Source organism: Zophobas morio, unplaced genomic scaffold (genome assembly GCF_036711695.1).
Source record: "Zophobas morio isolate AGI-343-1 ecotype UQ-CSIRO unplaced genomic scaffold, CSIRO_AGI_Zmor_V1 ptg000017l, whole genome shotgun sequence".
Classification (NCBI taxonomy): domain Eukaryota; kingdom Metazoa; phylum Arthropoda; class Insecta; order Coleoptera; family Tenebrionidae; genus Zophobas; species Zophobas morio.
In genome coordinates this window covers 11,073,352-11,094,561 of record NW_026972122.1, presented here as the reverse complement: position 1 = coordinate 11,094,561, position 21,210 = coordinate 11,073,352, and the positions used below count along the sequence as shown (strand labels likewise).

The window sequence follows — 21,210 nt, the reverse complement described above, 5'->3', positions numbered from 1 at the left end:
TGTGTGGTCGAGACAATGTATACAATGCGGTGTTTGTATTTGATAGATACACCTTGAGGTAGAATCGGTTGTGTAACATCTTATCAACAGTTGTTTTGCCATTAACGGAAGGAAGCTGCGTATATGTCGCCGTCTATTTTTATTTATTATGTTTTATATGGAAACATTTTTTTAATTAAATTATAGACAGGGGCGGATGGGACGTGTTGAACAAGTGCGGGAAAAATTTAGAATCCGTTGTCATGTTTTTGAAATTTCTTTAATAAAATCTCGGGGACTCTTGTGTTTTGTTTTTGAAGTACATAGTTTGAAAGAATTTCGAAAATCTCTTGTTTTATTTTTGAAGTAATTTAAAGGAAAAGCCAAAATTGTACTTCATTTAGAAGCATACCTATAAAATTTGGATTCGGGCATCGGCGCTCTGTTGTACTACGGCCACTGGTACCTCTGGAAAATTTCCGATTTCCAGATGGTTCTATCCGCCTTTCCCGTTTTGTCTTTGAAGTAATTTGAAAGAATCCAGGGAACCACTTGTGTCTTGTTTTTGAAGTAGTTTGGAAGAATTTCAGAGATCCCATATCTTGTTTTTGAAACAATTATAAAGAATCTCGAGGACTCCATGTGTCTTGTTTTTGAAATAATTTGAAAGAATCTAGGAGTCCCGTGATATGGGGCGGATGGGACCTATTGAACCAAAAATCGAAAAATTTAGACAAGTTGAAATTTTGCTTCATTTAAATGTACCTATATAAAATTTGAATTCGGGCACTGGCGCTCTTATGCACCACGGTTACTAGCGCCTCTGGAAAAATTCCCAATTTCTAGATGGTCCCATTCGCCTCTGATTAATGTGCCGATTTATTTTCTGAGGGAGTGTAACAAAAGAAATGTAATGAAATCGTTATTTGAGAGGCAAGGCCGGAAAATGCATGTTTGGGAGTATGAGTGATATTGCTGTGGAGCAGAGACGTAAGTCGATGCGGAGCAGCACGAGTAGGTACGGTGCAAAACATTTTGTGGACATGTACCCCACAATATTGTACAATTATTAAAAGTTGCCTACAATATAAACAGAAATGAAATTTTTTTACATTAACACTAATTCTTATATCACTTAACGCTAGATATTTATTAGGTATTTCCTCAATTAAAAAAATTATCACAAGTGCTGCTGAGGCAGTAATAAATGGGTAACTACACAAGAAATCTAGGGTATTAAATGTTGGAGAGAATATGAAATTCAAATTTATGTAGACGTAATATCCATCAACAATGAAAAAATTTAGTTTAGTGACATTTTTGGCGGCCTGGTATTATTTCCGACTGTCAGTTTTCCAAAATAAAGTGGGGAAAGAATAATATATTTTTTAAATAAAAGTAGTGACCTTCGAAAATGCATCACGCGCATGCGAATTGATCGATTTTGGTAAGATCGACTAGGTCATTTCGTGCGTGCCGTTCCGTTTCCGATCTTGTCGTAGCCGACTGGATTCGTTTACGCTGTTTCGTACTCGACTAATTCGTCTCGGCTCGTTTCTGTTCGTAGCAACTTCGTCTCTGAGGAAAACGCTACGGTAATTGAAGTATGTCTGTCAAAAGGATGCACTTTGACTTAGTGAAATTTACAATGAAATTAAGAAAAGCCAATATGACGGAAGAAGAACAAATCTTATTTAACAGGATTGCTGTAGGCTGTATTTTTACAGTATCATTTTATAGTTGTGGCTATCAAGCAAAATTATACGTATTTATTTTTTATTCTAATATCATTTTATATTGAAAATTTTCAGATTTAAATTGTTGCAGTAATTTCAATCATTAGAGAGATAATCTAAATGATTTCGACATAAAAACGTTTTTAGGAAACAAAATTGTCTTGTGTAAGTATTTCCTCGTATGTTTACCAGGGGCTGCTGGTAAACAACGTCCACAAACACATTATACATAGCAAAATAGTAGTTTTCAATATTAAAAAATTATTCGGAAGTTTGTGTTCTTTATCTTGCTCCATTTGTATCAAATGTATCAAAAGTTACATCTACAGTTATAAGCGGAGACCGAGACTAAAGCTTGACTCATTTAGACGTTGTGTTTGGCTGGAATCGAGTCCTGTACGAACAGTGACCGCTAGCATTAATTCAATTTTAAATAAAAATAATGAATTCAGTTGAATATTTAATAAAAAGTCGTTCTCTGTCTGACAACAATAAAATTGTACTGAAAAATGTATTAATAAAAAAATGTTCATTTCAAAACGAGGGTTGTGTTTCCCATTTCAAATGATCACGAGCCGTCACTGATGTTTATCAACAATCATTGTCTTGATCTTTTCCAGATAGGCGATTTTCTGTAGATTTCAATGTTTTTGTTCAGTGTTTTTCGCTCTTTCCAATTATTTCAATGTCACCTGCATATGTAATACCCTAAATTTTGGCCAATTTTGTGCATTTTCCAATATCTGATTTTGTAGTTTTTTGCTTACTTTTTGGTTTCTTTCATTGCTACTATAAGTGAGACAACAATGGATTGAGGATGCAGCTCTCTCTGACTCCCTTTGTGGTCTCAAACTTATCTGTTACTTCCTGCTCTTGTATAGGTTTTGCATACATCTGATTGTATTTCTTTTTACTTCTTTTTTCTGTAGAAATTCCCATTTGCCATTTCTGTTTGTATTACCTCAGGGTTTTCTTCCTCTTGTAATGATTTTTCAGAGAGTTGAGTATAAAATGAATATTGCGTCTTAGGTTCCTCTATTGGGTGTAAATCCGACTTGTATGTCTTCCAGTTATGTTGTTTGTCTTTTGTCTAGGATATTACTGATGCCCGAGCGTAAGCTAAGAAAGTATTGTAATAGGTCCATCCGAAGAATGGCTTTTTTCATCATTTCTCGATATTTCATGACCCCTAGAACACAAAAAAATCTGTCGTCTGCCTGCCTGTCGGTCTGTCGTCTGTGTCAATTTTGACTAGCCAGGTAATCTCCGAAATTGGTGGACCGAATGGGATGTGATAAAATTTAATTAAATTTGATAAGATAACATATTCCTGCACTTGTGATTTGTGAATCCGTTTTGGGTTTTTACCCTAGACATCCAGATTTAAAAAAAAATCAAAATTGTATAACAATATTTTGCAATTTAACTTTGAGACTACTTTGAAACCTTGCAAACATTTTAAGGTCATCGTAGCCATCGTAAACCGCTAATCGAAATTAATCCGTATAACTCTTTCAAAAAATGATGACGTCATAATGCTTTCTTACCTGTATTTTAACAGTCCATATCTATCTTCTTTTAACTTATAGGGATTATCATAAAAAATAAACTTCTCAAAATTTAATTTTATGTTTATTCGTAGAATCTGTATTTGTTTGCCTGTATTCCAGCCGCGAAGAAAGTTATGTCTAAATAACTTTTGTCGATTTTTTAGTTTTTTTGTTGCTCCATTTTTGGGGTCGATTCGAAGAATAACTTTTTGGTTCTTTCTATGCTCTTGTCATTTTTCACCGACATCCTTCCATGATTTTTTTTCTTGTTTAATTGTTTTTTGACTCTTGCTCTTGCTAGTTTATACTTATCCTCATAATTGTATGCGGTTTTGTTCCCAATTTTTATTTTTATAAAATAATATTCCTGGAAGTGTGGTGTATGAATCAATCTTGAATTCGTTATCCTAGAGACACAGATTTTTGGAAAAAAATCGAAGATGTATAACAACATTTTACGGTTTTATTTTGAAAAAGCTTTACAATGTCCTGCCAATCGTTGTTAGTGCTGCACTCGCACCCATTTTGGAATACGTTGCAATAATGTTGCCAAGACGTTGAAATTTGCAATTAAAAGGTTAACCAATGGCGTTTCAAGAAGTAGTATGTTTATTGGGAAGAAAAGTATGTTCAGATCTTTTTTAAGATGCTGGCTGTAGGATTGTCGGAACAGCATTTTCTTTATTGTTTTGTGTTTAATGTTTTCATTAACGTGTGTATTTGGAACCCCTATTTATTTTTGTTCTGAAACATGCTGTGGTTTACATACAATTCCAAATTTGGTCAATAATTTCTTGGTTTGATTTGACTCAAACCCACGAAATATTTAAAAAATGTGTTAAAATGTTAATACTGAAATTAAAAATATTTGAAGTTCACAATCTGCAGCTCCAATTAGCCCGTCAAAATTAAACTCAATAAAACATTAATAACCTGGTTAATAAAGGAAAACACAATTTGCCGCGCACATTACATGCATTTATGTGTATGGTCGAGTATTGGTTTCCGGAACCTGGAAAGACCAATCGTCGTTAATGAGTATTTTGACTTGCCACTATCATAAACAAACCAGAACAAGCTGTAGGTTTTAATTTCGCAAGTTTTGGCACCGTTCCCAACGGAACACTTCCAGCTACTTTTATTCGATTCACTATAACATTAGAAGCAGTTTATGTTTCATATACAAAATAAATCCATTCGTCTGCAGCAGGTTTCCTCGACATGCCGCTATAACTTGAACGGAATTGCCCGACTTGTATTTTACATAAATCGGATACTGCAGCGTTTAAATTTCACTTTTCCTGAAAGACCGAACGTGCGTTCTGTTCTACATGCTTTCGTGCAAACACGAACAGGACGACATGTAGCGGTTTCATTGAATCAACTGATACATCTGTAATTATTGCGGCTCGATTCGCATTCCGAATGCAGATGAGCGGAATACGTAAATTTTGACTGGAAGTTTTTGCAGTAAAAAGCTTCTGGCTAAAAGCTCGGACATTTTAGATTTTATTTAAGTGTTTTCGCTCAAGTGAGCAGCGGGAGATGATGTAGCAAAGTGCCGGAATCGTATTTGGGAAATAAGAACAAAACTGAAAAAGTGGAGTCGTCAATCCAGTAAATGATAAATTTTTAGGAGAATAGTCACTGGTAACTTGCAAAATAAAACAATTTTGTTTGAGTGATATGAAATTTACTTTGTGGTGATTTGTTAAGTTGGTAATACGATTGTAGCTAAACGCGTACACAATCTTGGACAAATGTTTATGTATGTGATTCGTCTTTTGTTGGAAAAAATCGGTGCCACCTCCTGTGAAGCGCCATTTAGGAATCGCGACATCGGAGTTCCGGAGCGGCCTCAGAAGAGAAACGTATGAAATTTTTCCCCGGAGCAATTTCGCCTCGCTTGTTATTTACCAACGCTCGATTGCTCCACTGACTTATCTCTGGGACTTTTAATGAAATCTCTATGCAGAAAAGACATTTTTATTCCAGAGATTGGACGTGCCACTCAGTGGCTTCATTGTGCTAATAATGAAAGTGTTTTTTTGGAATTGCGGTCTCATTGTGCGGCTCGTAATTAAATGGGATTTTAATAGGGCCACCAGAAAATTGATGGTGGTTTAAACCGGAATTGCATGGTGTGTTGTGGGTTGAAGGACGAGGGTGCCGGAGCGATCGTGCCGGGAAGACGAGGTGTTCAATTAAAATGATGCGATAAGGAACCGCTTCTGAAAAGCGTTCAAAGAGGAAGGTGCGAATTAGCAATGAGCGTACTTGTAATTGAAAGTGGAGAATGAAATTGAGAGCCTGAAAGAATGACTCGATTACTCTTTAATGTCCTCTGCGAATGATAAAAATGCGCGTCATTACGCAAGCAATGGACGTTTTGAAACTGCAGTTCACTTCATTTGCCTGTTTCTGTCATTTATTAATGAAACGAAAATTGGCACAGAGGGATTTTCATTAATATTCATTTTTAGTGTTGCTATTTCGAGTGATACACCGAATCCTCGGTCATTTTAATTTTTGCAAACACTTTGAGACCCGTATCAGTTATTTATGTAATGGCGAACAAAAAGGACGTCATAAAACAGCGACATTGGTACCAAAAGATTTAGCCACGAATAACAAATCTTGGGTTCTTATGCAAAACTGCCGCTTGGTATAAAATAACTGTGTAAGACACCACAAACAAGCAAACTACATACGTGCGTGGGTACGATGTAGGATGAGAAAAATATCGGCCATCGAGATCCTGTTTGACGCCGTTTTTCGTTATGGACTAGTGAGATGGTGAGCGCATAAAGTTCTTGTTACGTGTTGAAACCTGGTTTTTATTGAATGTTATTACACGCATTCTTTTTTCGAAGCCGATTCTCTTTGTTATAGGCTATTTGGACTGAACAAACTTGACAGAATTATTTATTGCCCGTGATATAAAGGGCATATAATAAAAATGTCTGATAATATCTCATAATCGCACATATCGATGATAATGTATCAGTTTAGTGAGATAGAAGCGATTTATTTTGTATTTTGTGATGTCTCACATATGTGTGTTATTGTCATTAAATATACAAAGGCGTGACTACGTTGGTACGGTGTCAGCTCGATGGCCCGCCAAAGCAATAAATTATAAAGATAGTTGTTAGGACAATCGTATTTTCGCGAACGGTTAATTTGAACAAGCAATTAAATGTAACGACGTTCCGGCACATTTCACGTCGGTGTGTGGGTAAAGAAGATGCAAATGTCGGAAGAGAAGGTTCCGAAATTGATTTATTAGTGGACCGACTTGCGTCATGCGGCGGTGATCGCAGTTCCAGGACGAGGTTTCCAAACACAAGTTTAAGCTCAATTTTAATGAGCTTTAAATAAGTTGTACCACAAAAATAAAAGAACTACATATAAAGTAATAATCCAACAATTTGTTACCACGAAAGAAATTAATGTATGTGTAAACTGCAAAAATTGCTAATATGTTACAGTAACCCTAAGACATATTTTAACTCCAAAAAATATACTGAGCTCTTCCATACAACATACGAAATTTCGAATCTCTGTTTGTGATCCTTTCCAATTTTCTTTGTTTAAACAACACAGTAACCAGAATGTATGTATTCCATCAAGATTAAGCTGCGAAAAGTTTTTATGTGCACCTACAGGAAAACATCGTAATTCTAAAGCATAAAAGGTATTAAACCCCGTTTGACGTTTATGGAAAACTCGACTCCCGGTTTTTCAGTTTAAGGTGCAGTTTACACGTTGTGTTAGAATAAACTTAAAATTATTAAAAAATGTTAACTAGTGAGAGTAAAAGTAGGTAAATGATGAATTATTATGTGCCACCATTTTACACAAGACAATAGACGAAACAGGGCTAAATAAATGGCACACTATTTCTTATTATATAAAATGATTAGTTATCATAGTTAGGTGACAACATTTGTACACAATAAAACCGCTGTTGATATATCAAGTTATCTGTTTTGCAAAGAGGCGGAACCGTGACTTAGTTCCAGTTGTGTCGAACGTTGTGTTGATGAAGATGTGTCGAGAGATAATGGATTAAGATGATTGTGGCTTTTCAGCTAGACAGAAGTAAAAATAAAAGGCAATGTGCAAGTAATGACAGTGACGAATCAAGGAAGTACCGAGCGCTGCCGGCTCCATAGATTCCTGGATTAGTAACTCATTTTTCAAATCCTGGCGTAAATCTTTCTCTTGAGCTGGCAAAGGTTGTCCAGCCAAAATAGTTGTGACTGTGGTCCCGTGTACACCGATTGCGTGACCGTTTGGTTAATATCATCATTGTATTATTCTCAGTATATTGGTACAAGAGTTGTAGTGGTTTTATGACTTTGACTTTGGCAAGCCCCTTTTTTGCGAGGAAAGCATCTATAAGTAATACCTAAAGATAAGCAGGCCGGTGCATTATTCGTTGCCAAGTGTTGTGAAGGAGTCAGAGTTGTAAAACGACTAGATCTCTTGTGCCAGCATATCACATAAACCTACATCTTACCACTGGAATTAATTAAAAAAATATGTGACAAGTGCTTTTACGAGTAGGAAGCTTTCACCAGGCGATTGATTTTGTTGTTCCTTTCAGATTTATTATTCAAGTAATATTTGTATGTCTTATCTTGTTATTACTGATCTATAATGGTGTGGATTTGAGGTTCATTATTGACCAAATAATACCCTAGGGCATAAAGAATGTTGTCATAGTAACGTCAACAGAAAACTCAGTCGGCTGGACACTAACTATTTCTTATTATTGCTAATTGTGTAGATACGGCGACAGTGCTATTTCCAAGAAATTCAAGAAATACAGTAATTCCAAAAATACAAAAAATGAAGAAACCAAAAAATCTAAAAATCCAAAACTTGCAAAACCCAAAAATCCAAAAATGAAAACAGAAATCGAAGAAAATAAACATCAAAAAAACCCAAGAAACATAAATCCTATGTAAAGTAAATAAAATACTATGGATCTGCATGTGTGGCTTAGCAGTACATTGAATTCTTTTTTATGGTTAATCCGCAGTTTAAATCCTAGAAAATGAATTAGTTCTTGTGGCGTAAATGCAACCAATAGTAGCAAGACATAAACTTTTGTATGTAGCACGGCGTACCTGTGTGCCAAGCTTTGGGTCGACTAGTGTCGCTGATTTAAAAACACGTCTGGCCGGCGATCTTCGGGCGCTAGCTCCCTCTCTGGGGGAGGCAGCGTCGGGGTTGCTCTCAAGCCGGAGACACGGATCTCAGGTGGTGAGGGCCCGCGAAAACACTATAATAAAATGATATGGTAAGAGATATTTTACAATAAATAATCGGGTTTATTCCCTGCCATCAGCTACACGGCTAACATAATAAAGCTTACGGCTAAGTCTTAATTAACTAAACAAATTAAATAAACAAAAAGAATTAAACAACGTCCGGCACGGTCGTTCCTCTTGGGCGGCGACTTCCTACAGGACGGGCTCCTCCTGGACTTGGGGGCGGCGACCTTGAAGCAGAAAACCCAGGACGGTACTTACAGAGCTTCTCCACGAACTAACAAACTGCCAAAACACCTTTCACCATAGCACATCTACACCCTTCAAGGCTTCAGGCAAGAATCCTCTTCCGCCACGGCGGCGCGGCGATCGCGGCTTTTACCCCCGGTTCTTGCGGTACGCATCACGGTTTCCGGCCCGCGAAAATAAAATAAAAGTTTTTATTTATGAGTTTTCTGTAGTCAATTTATTTTACCGCCCAGATAGAAAATTCTAGAATATCTTTCTGTCCTTTTTCTAAGAACGTTGTGGCGGATGTATGTGAAAAACTTTTAGTTAGTTAATTTTCATTCTGAAAATTGTAATCAAGTGAGGTGTGGTGTCGAGGCATCGGAATTTTTTAAGCGTGCTGTCTTTGGCTTTCAATTACTCATTTCTTCTTTCGTATTATCCTTTTACGGCCTGCTTCGTACCGGATAGGGTCGCTTCTTTCAACTAGGCCGAATCGTTTTTTGACCAGGCAGTGTTGCTCTCTTAGTTCGCTATTTGGTTTCGATCTCGGGGAAATTTATTGTTATTTTCTCTCTTTACCTAAATTCAAATTTCATATTTTCGTATTAGTTTTATATAATTCCATTTTATATAATTTAATTTTAATCACTTAATTTTGAAATTCCATTTTATATTAGTTTTGTTATTTCTTTTAATTTAGAACTTATATTTTAACTGGGGTTTTTGTTGACCTCTAATTTTTACCGTGGTTTCGGGGTAGTTCGGAAAACGGGTAGGAAACCCGGCACCCATTTTTGTTTAATCCACACCTATCTGAGCCCAAGCAGAGCTGGTATCCCATTGTCATCAGCCCAGGCAGCAAGCCCATTAGTTGTGAGAAAGTTATCGTGGCATCTTACGGGTCTGTACTGACACTCGCAACTTCTAGCTTTTTTGAATTCTTATTAAAAACTCTCTCGTGTTTTATCCCTTCCGTTGGTCGAAGATTCAATCCCCGTTTCTGGTATCGCGTCGGCGCGGCTGTCACGGATTAACCCCTGCCCCCGGTATCCATATCGCAGGTTCCAAACCGCCAAAATTTGCATCGTTACAATTTTCGTAATATCATTTAACTAACCAAAATTGGTATGTGTTCATTCCCATCAATAATGTGAATGTTATTTAAATTTATAAAATGACGTACTCCTACGCGTAGCTTACGAATGGGTCTTGATTTTATCATAAGCATGGTAAACAAATCATTAATCAAAACTTAAAATAAGTTGACAACTTAGTTGATCACTCGCAGATATCAGAAGTAGGAATTAATTTTTTTGTATAGGTATGTTTGTAAGTAACCAGAATGACGTTTCAAAATAGAGTTAGAAAATAAAACTTCCTATGATGACCACAATTTTTTACTGAGCTAAAGTAGTCATAGATATGTAATTTTAAAGTTGAGTACGGAGCTAGGATGTGGATTGAAGCTTAGTAAAGGATCTTCACCTTTATTACAGAAAACTGGAATATTGTAGGTCTTTAGTTCATTCAAAAATCGACTAAACACTCACCACACGAAGTTGTCATGTTGTAGACGTCCTCCGGGACGTCTCGTTCAAACTACAATATGAATTGTTTACACATTCTTCATCCTTGACATTGCATAATGCGTCTTTCCCAGTGGTCAAACAATATATATTTTTCAGTTGTAATGCTTAATTTTAATATTATTTGTTTAGTGTCGTTATTGAGACACTTGATACACCATTTGTGAATATTCATGTCATAAATTTAAATATGAATTTAATATTTTTTCCTCAGAACAGTTTACTGTTATATGTGCAAGTGATTTAATTGTGACTTAATCAACCCTCGCTTAAGATTCTCTAATCTCGCCCCATTCCCATGAGCCTGCCGAGACCACACTACTCAGATCTAACCTACTTTGACTAACATAATAAGAATGTTCGAGAAACTTAGAACAGTTTGATATGTTCCTAATAGATTCATTAAAACAGTAATTTTTGAATATTAATAAACAATATGTTCATGATTTGCCAAGCGTTCCACCTGTTAAAAAATTTGAAACTGTGGGAGAATTCAAGAAAGTGTTAAACGTTAAAACATCAGTCAGTCGTCCAGATTTGTAATTCATAATCTATATTATTTAGAAAAAGTTACTCTCTACAGAAATCCTAACTCTGTTGTCCCTTAGGACTAGAAGTTTAATAAAATATACATAACAAAGTCAGATACAATTAATTAAAACCGACATTTCGGATGAGGAATAACCTACACGAACCCTTTTAAAATGACGAGGAACTCACAAATTAACGTCTTTTGTTATACCTACTATTAGTTAACATTACATTTTGATATGCTGCCACAATGACGCAAACCACCTCATTACGCATTTTATGACATTTCCAAACACATTTCTTTATTTATTACATGCCGTAACGTAGAACTTAACTTCTATTTTTGCTATTTTCCTTACTAAAGAAGCTCAGTATGCACCTGCTCCGGATCCATGTGGATACGTATCTCTGCTGGTGTAGTTATTATGTTAATTTCCTTGATAACACTTTCAGCTCGCACGAAGTGCATTGTTGCATCTCGGAATTGGTGTAAACATCTAGTTTCCTCAGAAACAGCTTACACGTTCACAAAGGTAAACTCAAGATCGACGCAATTTCCAACAGTTGATGCACGGGCAACGTGGCAGAAGTGGGTCAAACTAAAACTGTATGATGGCCATATGGGCCGATAATGATGCAGAAACAAACTGACTATGCACCGACGCTGCCTGTTTGTGTGTTCATTAATGCTTTAATCCAATACCACTTTGATTAGATTTTGTGGGGGTATAAACTAAACTAATCGAGTTAACCAAGTTCACTTCTGGATTTCGAACAGACCTCCTTGAGCCCAGTGGGAGGCGACGAAGCAGACAATCCCATGGTAGTCAGCGCCGTGACTTTTTAATGGGTTGGCGTATTTTGGTGAACTTTTCATTTCCGAAACCTTTCCTTTCTAAATGTTAACCAAATTCATACTCCGCGCACGATTAGCTGGCGTTACACCCACGGTTTCTGCATATATTTATAGGAGTTTACTCAATCATTCACGTGGGTGTACTTATTTGAATGGAGCCACATAGGGTGGAATGAAAAATGGGAAAATAAAATTTAAGCTTTGATCTCCTTTTTTTCATTTTCTTAACGTCTCACTTACTAAATAATGTATTCGTTGTTGTCGTGCCCAATTTCTTACACCTCTTATTTAGATTGGTACCGGTTTCACCTTCTCCGTTTCATAATTGCTGTCGGATATGTCTTTGACATTGAATTTTATTTTTAACGTTCATTAATTTTTGCATTAGCTTCGTTTTGATCGAAGAGGTATTGTAAGTGGCTGTTTTATCAGCATGAGGTCCGTTATTAAATGTCATTTCCTTATTTCGTTTTGATGTCAAGATCGTTTACATTGTGTTTCAAAAAGAAGTAATCAAGCGATCTTGTTAGTGAAGGATTTTGCTTTTACGGTTTACTGCGTAATTGGCTGCATCATCACAGGGAAGAATATTTTTATCTTTTTCTTTAATATTGTCAAAGATTATCGTTCTTTCTTTCATACTTACACAGGATGCTGACACTGTTACTCTGAGCAGCACGCGCAAATCTTATTTTATAAAACATTTTTCTTCTGAACTAGGTTATGCAACTTTATTTTCTTATAAGTTCGTTTGAGCGAGTTTGATGTACGTTGTGAAAAAATAACTCTGGGGGCTGCTATCTTGTTAAAATTTTCCAGGAGGTATATATTTTTTTTAATAGAAGTGCACATTGGTAGAGGAGGAAATCGACCAGAGATTGTTAACCACAAAGGTCGCTATCTGAATATGAACTTTGGATGTTTCCCATATTATTAGCATTTCGAAGAAATATTTATCTTAAGATTAAAAAAAAAAGAATTTGAATCTTCCCTCCAATTATGGTCACCTCTCAGCGTTCCTGTATATTAGGGCTTCAGAAACTTTCCTGGTATTTTGAGAAACTGCTAAAATATTTAATTGAGTGAATACCGTTTTTAAAGGGAGTTTTACTCTTTATTTTACTAATATTAGCCAAGAGAAATATTGCGACTGTTCTGCTAAATGTGTACTTCATGTTTTTTCCACATTTCATAGTCTGTGGAATACGAAATTGCAGATTTTCCGTTCCCGCTGTTTCAAAGTTATTGATAAGATGGGAAACGCCACTGTCTGGTCACTTGTTGCCACATTTGTTATATTTGTACATGTTTAAGTATCATATTGGATTCATTGTTAAAGTAAATAGGCAAAGTGCGTTTAATTTTGGCTCACTGAATGAAGAGATTTTAAAAACGCGTTTTTGTTGAACTATGTATTAGAAAGCAGTGCATTAATAGGAGTCATTTTTATTACCTTATCAGGAGTGCAATAATTCTTGCCTGTTTTATTTTCTTTAAAGAAAAACCATAACTGTAACACATACAGTGTCCGGTAGTTTTTTATGACTAAAGTATTTACGTTTTATGGTTAAATATACATATTAACCAACAGCGTAATTTACTTTAAAAACTATGTATTGTAAATGTTCTACAGTGTTTGTGTACATTGAAAAGGTTATAATATTTATAATAGACTCATACTTAGGGCCGGATTTATTCTGGAACAAATAAACAAAATAATCTAATAAATGCATTTTTAATTAATAAACGCAACACAAACTTTGCAACATGTATATAAAAGTACAACAGAAACGAAACAAATGTGTAAATTCATGAAAAGAAAATGACAAAGGACCCCGTGGAATTAAATAAAACAAAACTTGCATAACAAGGTGTGTACATACATTTTTTCGAAAATGAAAACATACAATTTTTGTTTGTTTTGTGCTCTATAGTGTCGTAGTGTCGTTTTACTTTATTAATTATGTCTAGAATTATTTCTTGCAGTATGTAATAATTTGTACTTACTAGTTTTAATAGAAGATGTAGTCAGTCTCTTCTTATTTTTTGATGGTCAGTTGAACTATGTATGAATATTTTTAAGTCATCTGCATAAAACGTGTGAGGCGATAATAAAAGACCGCTGAGATCGGCAACATAAACAATAAAAAGAAGAGGGCCTAAAATTGGGCCCTGGGGGACCCCATTGAAAATTGCAGTGGCGAGACTCTTGACTCTGAAAATGCGATCGTTAAGAAAGGAGACAATCCACTGTAGAAGAGGACCCATAATACCAAAAGGTCGAAACTCTTAGAGAAGTCAAGGTATGCTGTTACCTACTGAATTTCTACGAGCCACCCCCAGTGACCAATCAGATAAACAATACAGCAGATTGCAGGAAACAAACTTCTCTGGGACAAATCTATGCTGCTATGAAGGGACTACCTTGTCTTCCTTACCAATGAAGTTAAACTAATCAGACGGTAGTTACCCGGACCAAATTTATAACTTGACTTGTAAATTGGCTTAACTGTAACAATCCTCCAATCTAGTCGAAGAACGCCTAATTCAAAAGACTGGTTCATTAAGAAGCTGAAGGGTTTACAAAGTGAGGTCGTGCAATTATTTAAAACACTGCAGAATATTACTCGAACCGGAGACGTAGCTATTTTCAATATTTTATATACTGTGGACAGGGTAAATCTCCAGCAGAATTCACGTTTTCATCTTTTCCACAAATGTCTATAGTTTAGTAATATAATATAATTATTAATATTTAATAATTATATTCACAAACATGACTCAAACAGTTGACTCATTGTAGTAGATGAAGGTGCTACCTTATCCAGAAAATAATCTACCTTTATCTGTATTTTGACATACACAGCAGAGGTTATCGTAAAAAAATTAACAACATCAAATTGTTTAATTTATTTAGGACACTGGATTTGTTTAATGGGTTGTAGGTACTTCCGGGACGAAGGAAGTTCTGTCTGAATAAGTTTAGATGAATTTTTAGAACTTTTTTGTTCTAGTTTTTTCTTCAAAATATAAACAACCAGAACAACATTTTTTGCGTAAGCTCACTTTCACCAATGTTAACGATGTAAATTAATTGTATACACGTTCTACTATTCTAATCTGCCAGTCAAACTGAATTCTTTACCATTCTTAATCAAGGTTAAACCAATTGTTAGAGCAAGTAAATAAAATGTTGTAGTAGATGCCTATTTAAAGTTTACTACTTTAAGAAAGCAGATTTTTTTTAGTCATTGTTAGTACTGAATAGTTCAGTATTTATATTAAGGCATAAACACGGACATTTATTATTTTTAGTGTAAGTTGTCAATTTTGTCATTGATTTAGAAAACAAGATTTGGCATATAAATGTTACGAACCAGTACGACCAGGGGGTGGTTCTGCCTCCTCCTACAGTACCAGTTTACTTGTTATTAAGTTGCTCAAATTTATTTCAATATGCCCTGGAAAAATCACCCTGTGTACGACAGTTTAATCGCTACTGATGTCGACTTTAACAATATCTCCTTTTTCTCTTGCGATTCAGTAAGTTAATTTATTTTCAATATCCCCAATTAAACATGTAATATTAGATTTTTTTTAATTTGATCCTCTGAAATTTAATACGTGAAATCACACCGCCCAATCCGTCTAAGCACCTTTTTCTCCTTCCAGGTAAATTCCACCTGGGGTTACTCGCAATATTTCTCTTCAAAGTAGCGAGATCGGTTTCACTTTACAAAAGAACAAAATAAATAACGCACGATATTAAGTTACGACATTTTCGTCGCCAAAGTGCCATATATGTATACTTCCTTAAGCTGAGATATCCTTTTCAACACCACCGGTAAAGCGCTAAATCATCTTCCTCCTTCATTTCCATTTTTTTACGCCTCAAACTTTTTATCGCCGCAACGACAGTAGATATCAATATGTTACGTTTGGACCAAGGCAATTTGGCACGTGAAAAAGAATGGGTCTAAAGTTATTTAGACAGCTTCCCGCGCCCCCGACACCTAATCGAACTCAGTTTCTTAAATAAATGATATAAATTTGATTCTGCCAATTTATTTTATTTGATATAAGCGTATAAATAAATGGATGCGGATAATTAAACTGCAGGTTATATAAAGGCATGCCATGCTCATGTTTCAAGTGAGTTTTCTCTAATAAAATTTTGGGATGAAGTGATGAATTTAAGTAGCGTATATGAATATCAGTTTGTAATACTAATAACAAAAGCCCTGTATTTCTAAAATGTCAGGAAATTGGGAAAAGTTGTTCTTGTTTTAATCAACAAAATAAATGGCTTAATTCTATCAAGAGCAATTCTAAAAAAGAAAAAAAAATGGATGCACTCATAGATAAAATTAAGTGTAGACCCTACAATGTGTTGCTCGACTGCACCTTAAGATTTATCTAACAAACTTTCCTAGGCCTTGTGCCTGAAGCAAAAATTATATCTACCTTCTCAGTTTAAATATATCTTTTTTACAATACTTTTTTAAATTATGTGTTAACTAAAATTCATCTTTGTAAGTGTATATTAAGTTCATACTAATTACCTCCCTCCACATATTACTTTCTGTCGGATGTTTTATCTTTGCATTCCTTTCCTTTTCTTTTCTTTCGTATTGGTTTTCTTTTTAGCACCGTTATCACAAAAAATAAAATTCGTATAATCAAATTTACTATGAATTATTAATCCAGGTCCGGTCAAGGCCCATCATTACTCACGAACGAAAATGAGCATTATTTTATGAGTATAACTACCTGCTAAATGTTCTCGGACAAATTCGGGTGAACTGGTGTGAGCCATAAATATTTCTTACCATTGTACAGCTGGCCGTCTCGTTATTGTCAATAAAATTTTATACGGTAGAGTGAAATTTCCAAAACTATACTTCGGAGGCTTGGGAAGTTCTGTCGAAATAACCTTCGACAATTTTTTTATTTTCATCTCCAACTGCTAGTTCCCCACACAATGTTCTCTATTTTCTCGTTTAATAATGTATCCTTCTTATGTAAGCTTATCTGGATAACAACATTGTTACGCTTTTTTTTTGTTCATTTTTTTATATTCTGCTATGTCTTATTTCTTTCATTTCCTATATCCTTTTTGTCTCCTTTTATTTCTCCCACGTTGTTAATTAAATTCGCTAGTAATTCCATCATTTTGACGTTTACTGTTTGGGGATTTTTTTAATGTTTGTTTGTTCTTGTGGAAATTTTTCTCTTCTTTATCTTTGCGTAGTCATAACTATCCATTCTGTTTGGGTTGGGTAAGTTATTAGCGTTATACGATTAATTCGGGTCCACCCCTCGTAAGTCTTGTCGCCTGTCTGCATACACTTTCACCTTTACCTTTAACTTTTCTACCTTTTTTGCAACACCCCTGTTATCATCTACCTTTTTTGTATTTAAATTATCTGACACTACTTCACTTAACAATTACGTTGTTTTGGGGTGTTTAATAATGAAGAGTCGTTTAACCTTTTTTGATGATTTTCGAAAATTAATACTAAATCAAAAATACGATTTTTGGTCTTTAATTAGGGGTGTCAAAAACTAAGGAAATTTTACAAAAATTGGCGATTTTTTGTCGTTTTTTGATGAGGCCCAAAAGTGACGTAGCGAAATCTACTGACGACGATGCATAAAAAATCACCTTTCGCCGCTTAACGATATTATGGCCATAAATTTGGCGGAGGTATTTTTAAAGCCGCCTGCTTAATTAAATTGTAATGGATTCAATAAGGCCAGTTCTGTACCATTTGCATATTTTGTGGACTGGATGGGTCGTAAGCACGCATGGAATTATAGGGCCACCGGAATCACAGACTGAGTTTCATTTTGGCAGTTGTTTAACGTAGGAAAAGAAAAAAGCTTTGTAAGAACGTTGCACTTGTCGGAATGCTAAAGTAAATGCAAATCTTAGTTTGCGGTTTGCGTGGCTAGGAAGTGCTAGTTTTTAATGTTGGCGGCGTGACGAATCGTTGGCGGTAGACGCTCGAACAGAATTGATGACAGCTATGGAATCGTGAAAGTAAACATAATTAGATTAATTAGTAGCAAATGGTGTTGATGCCGGTGTAGCAACAAAAATAAAAATGTGAAACTTGGTCTCTGATTCGACGATCGGTCCCACTGGAAATATCCACGATGTGTTTAGCTTCTTGTGTAATACACTATGAGCACGCGAAATTAATTTTATACTTTAAAGGAACAATCTGAGAATTCCCAACAGCAGGAGTGATTCCATGAGGTAACGTGGGAATCTTTCGGCACTAAGTAGCTCTGGCACGAAATCAATAAGTCCCGTGTATTTTATTGTTACATCCTCTATTTCAAGATAGTGCAGCGGTATGAGACTTTAAGAAGCCCGTAAAAGGGATAATTGCTTTTATGTGATTAAAAGTTGTGCGGAAGCAATTTCTTCCGGCCATTAAAAGATCAAACGGTCAAATTAATTAGTGTAAATTTTGAAATGTACGGAACGTTGTGCAAACAACGGAATTGTTGAAATTACGCAGGTAGTGCGTTCCGAAACCTCATGATAATTCAGGTGCTGAAAAGGGAAGCTTTGTCTCTTGCATTTTATAGGTTTCTTCTTTCTTAATTTGATTTCAGGTTATTGACTTTTCCGTCAGGATCGGAGCAGAAAAGGGTGTTGTCGCAAATGATAATGCGTAAAGAGAGCTGATGAATGCGCCTGTTCTGGATCATTGAATTGGAATATGTTTAACCGACATGTGCAACGGATACAGAAAGATGCAAATGCCTTACGCAATGTTGTGATTGTGCTGTCAACCATGTGCTTACATCATTGTTAGCTTGTCTTATTTTGTTGCGGATATATCTTGCTACTCCCATTCGGACTGCGTTTTGTGCTAATTAGGGCAGAAATGCGGTTTAATGGCAAAGTGGTACTGTATTGACGTTTACTGGTCGTAGAAGGCGGCTATAAATACAACGTGTTCAATGTTCATACATGATTCTAATATCAAGGGTGGCGCTGGACTTTCTTTTGTTAATGATTTTTCCGCCTTGTTACCACAGTGATTCAAACTTTTTTGACATTTCAAAGCCGCCCTTGATATCAAAATCATTTACACACGCGCTAACAATTATGTACTACAACAATTTTGTCATCTGTTGACCACAGACAATTTTAGTCCATTTTACATCTAGAAATAGGACTAAGAACGTTGGACGAAAAAACTTTGAGACGTTTTGATGTTTTTTGCAATTGTTACTAAACATAAAGTACATTAATCATCAAAAATAAAATGAAATTGATGTAGTATGCTTGATTTACGTGTAGTGTTTGTCAAGAAATGTTTAACGCTTTAGCGTGTTTCAACAAAAGCGTATATGGGCGATCTTCCATTTCAATAAAAATAATGGGCAAGTCTGTTGTAAAAGAAAATAGGTGAATTGATTTTCGATATATGTATGCTGTGGTAAAACGGCCCATAACGTGGACAGTGTTTGTTGCCACTATTACAATACGTACTTAAGTATATTCTTGTAATTTCAAACACATAACACATTTGGGTAAGTATTTATATTCAATGAGATCCATTTGTTCCTAGACTACTTTCCATGCAGATGTCACATTATTTTTATTTCCCGAGTGTAAGCTAAGAAAGTATTGTAATAGCGTCCATATGTCGATTTTTCTTAGACCGATGATTTCCGAAACTGATCCGATTGTCAAATTTTAAGAATATATTAGGATTATCGTGTAGGTGGCAAAACGCTAACTAAAATTTGTCCAATCATCCCTACCTACAATTTGATGACGTCACGTCAAAATTTTGCTTACCAAAAACTATTTAAATTTTTTAAGATAACACTCCTGTGCTTGTGTTTTTTGAATACCCCTCATTTTTAATCACAATTAGTTTACAAACATGTTTGTGCAATATTTGCCGGATGATATAAAGCTTTGAATTAGAAAAATTTGAGTACAGTGCGCGAGTGACCCATCCTGCTCAGCATTTGAATTTGAATGTTTAACTTCATGTGCAATGGATGTATGGTCTAAACAACTTTGGACTATTTTCTACAATTTTATCAATAGCGATGTATTAATAATGTAGAGGTAGAGAACTATTTTATTTTGCGTTTTATAATCTATAATATTTTTAAAATACAGTATAGCCTCTATAATCCGAACCCACGATTATCCGAACATCCAGTAATCCGAACATCCAGTAATCCGAGCAGAGACTACTTGAAGTCGATGCCCCTTTAATCCGAACCAAAACTCTGCCATCCGAACTGAACTGGAAAACTACTTGCAAAAATGACGCAAGATCTTCTTTCTGCACGTGTTGTATTCAATTTTTTGAAATTTTTAAAAATTGCTATATTTCAATGTACTAAATTAATTAATTCCGGAAAAAAGGTTGAAGTTATCGAAGAAAGCCCGGAAGTGACTCTGGGGCCCGAAATTTACAAGAAAAAGTATTTTAGTTAAATTTCGAAAATTGTCAAAAATGGGTCGAAATTTGCATGAGGGGAAAATTTCATTTTTGAAATAGTTGTCTTAAAATTCAGAAAAAATTGAGGGACGTAGATCTCGACATGCTGATTCCAAAAATTTAGTGTGTTGATGGTCACGGAGCAACATTTTCGAATGAATCGTTATGAAATGCGAATTTTTTGAAAATTTCTAAAAATTTCTCTATTTCAATGGTCGATTCTGGAAAAACGGTTGCACTTATCAAAGAAACGATGCAGGAAATGAGTTCTAGAGCTCGAAATCTACAAGAAAATGTGTTTGGTTAAGTTTCGAAAATGTCAAAAATTGGCGGAAATTTGAAGAAGGGGGGACTATTGAAAAAATTTCACTTTAAAAATATTGTCTAAAAATTGTGAAAAAATTCAGGGACGTAGATCTCGACATGCTAATCACAAAAATATAGCGTGTTGATGGTCATGGAGCAACATTTTCCAAAGAATACTTTATATCTGTTTAAAAAAATCAAGGTTTATTTTTTGAAGTTTGTTTTCAGCAATGTATGAAGTTGTTATTCAATTCCCTTTCAGATTTTTGGGAAATTCGCTGATCCGAGCAAATCGCTAATCCGAACACACTTTTTCCCCAATTAATTCGGATTATCGAGGTTCTACTGTACAACGACCATTTCACAACAAGCAATGTAGTCGTTTTAGAAATTATCTGTCTAATAAAATCAGACAAACGGAAACGGGAGATCTACTTTTTCATATTCTAGGAAGTACTAAATATCTAAAATAGATATAAAATGTATTTCATGGAAAAATAAGGATCAAAAATTTTTAGAAATTTCAGTTTTGTAAGGTAATTTTTAAACTACTGAAAATATTTTAAACAAATCTTTATCTATTACCACATTGACCTTGAAATGGGTAAACAACATAGATAATAATACAATATTATTATAATAATATAATAATACCCAGCAGTAGTTT

General features: G+C 35.1%; 1 protein-coding gene across 6 annotated transcripts in view; it reads left to right on the top strand.

Moving 5' to 3' along the window:
- The window catches only part of LOC135130013 (uncharacterized), a 420,354-nt gene that overhangs the window by 72,969 nt on the left and 326,175 nt on the right, over positions 1-21,210 (top strand). The window contains exon 1 of one of the 6 annotated variants that reach the window (XM_064057303.1): positions 15,153-15,164. The exons of the other annotated variants lie outside the window; for them this stretch is intronic. The gene's annotated coding sequence lies outside the window, so the exon portion shown is untranslated. Of the gene's footprint in view, positions 1-15,152; positions 15,165-21,210 lie in introns of those variants that run through there. 6 annotated transcript variants of the gene reach the window in all.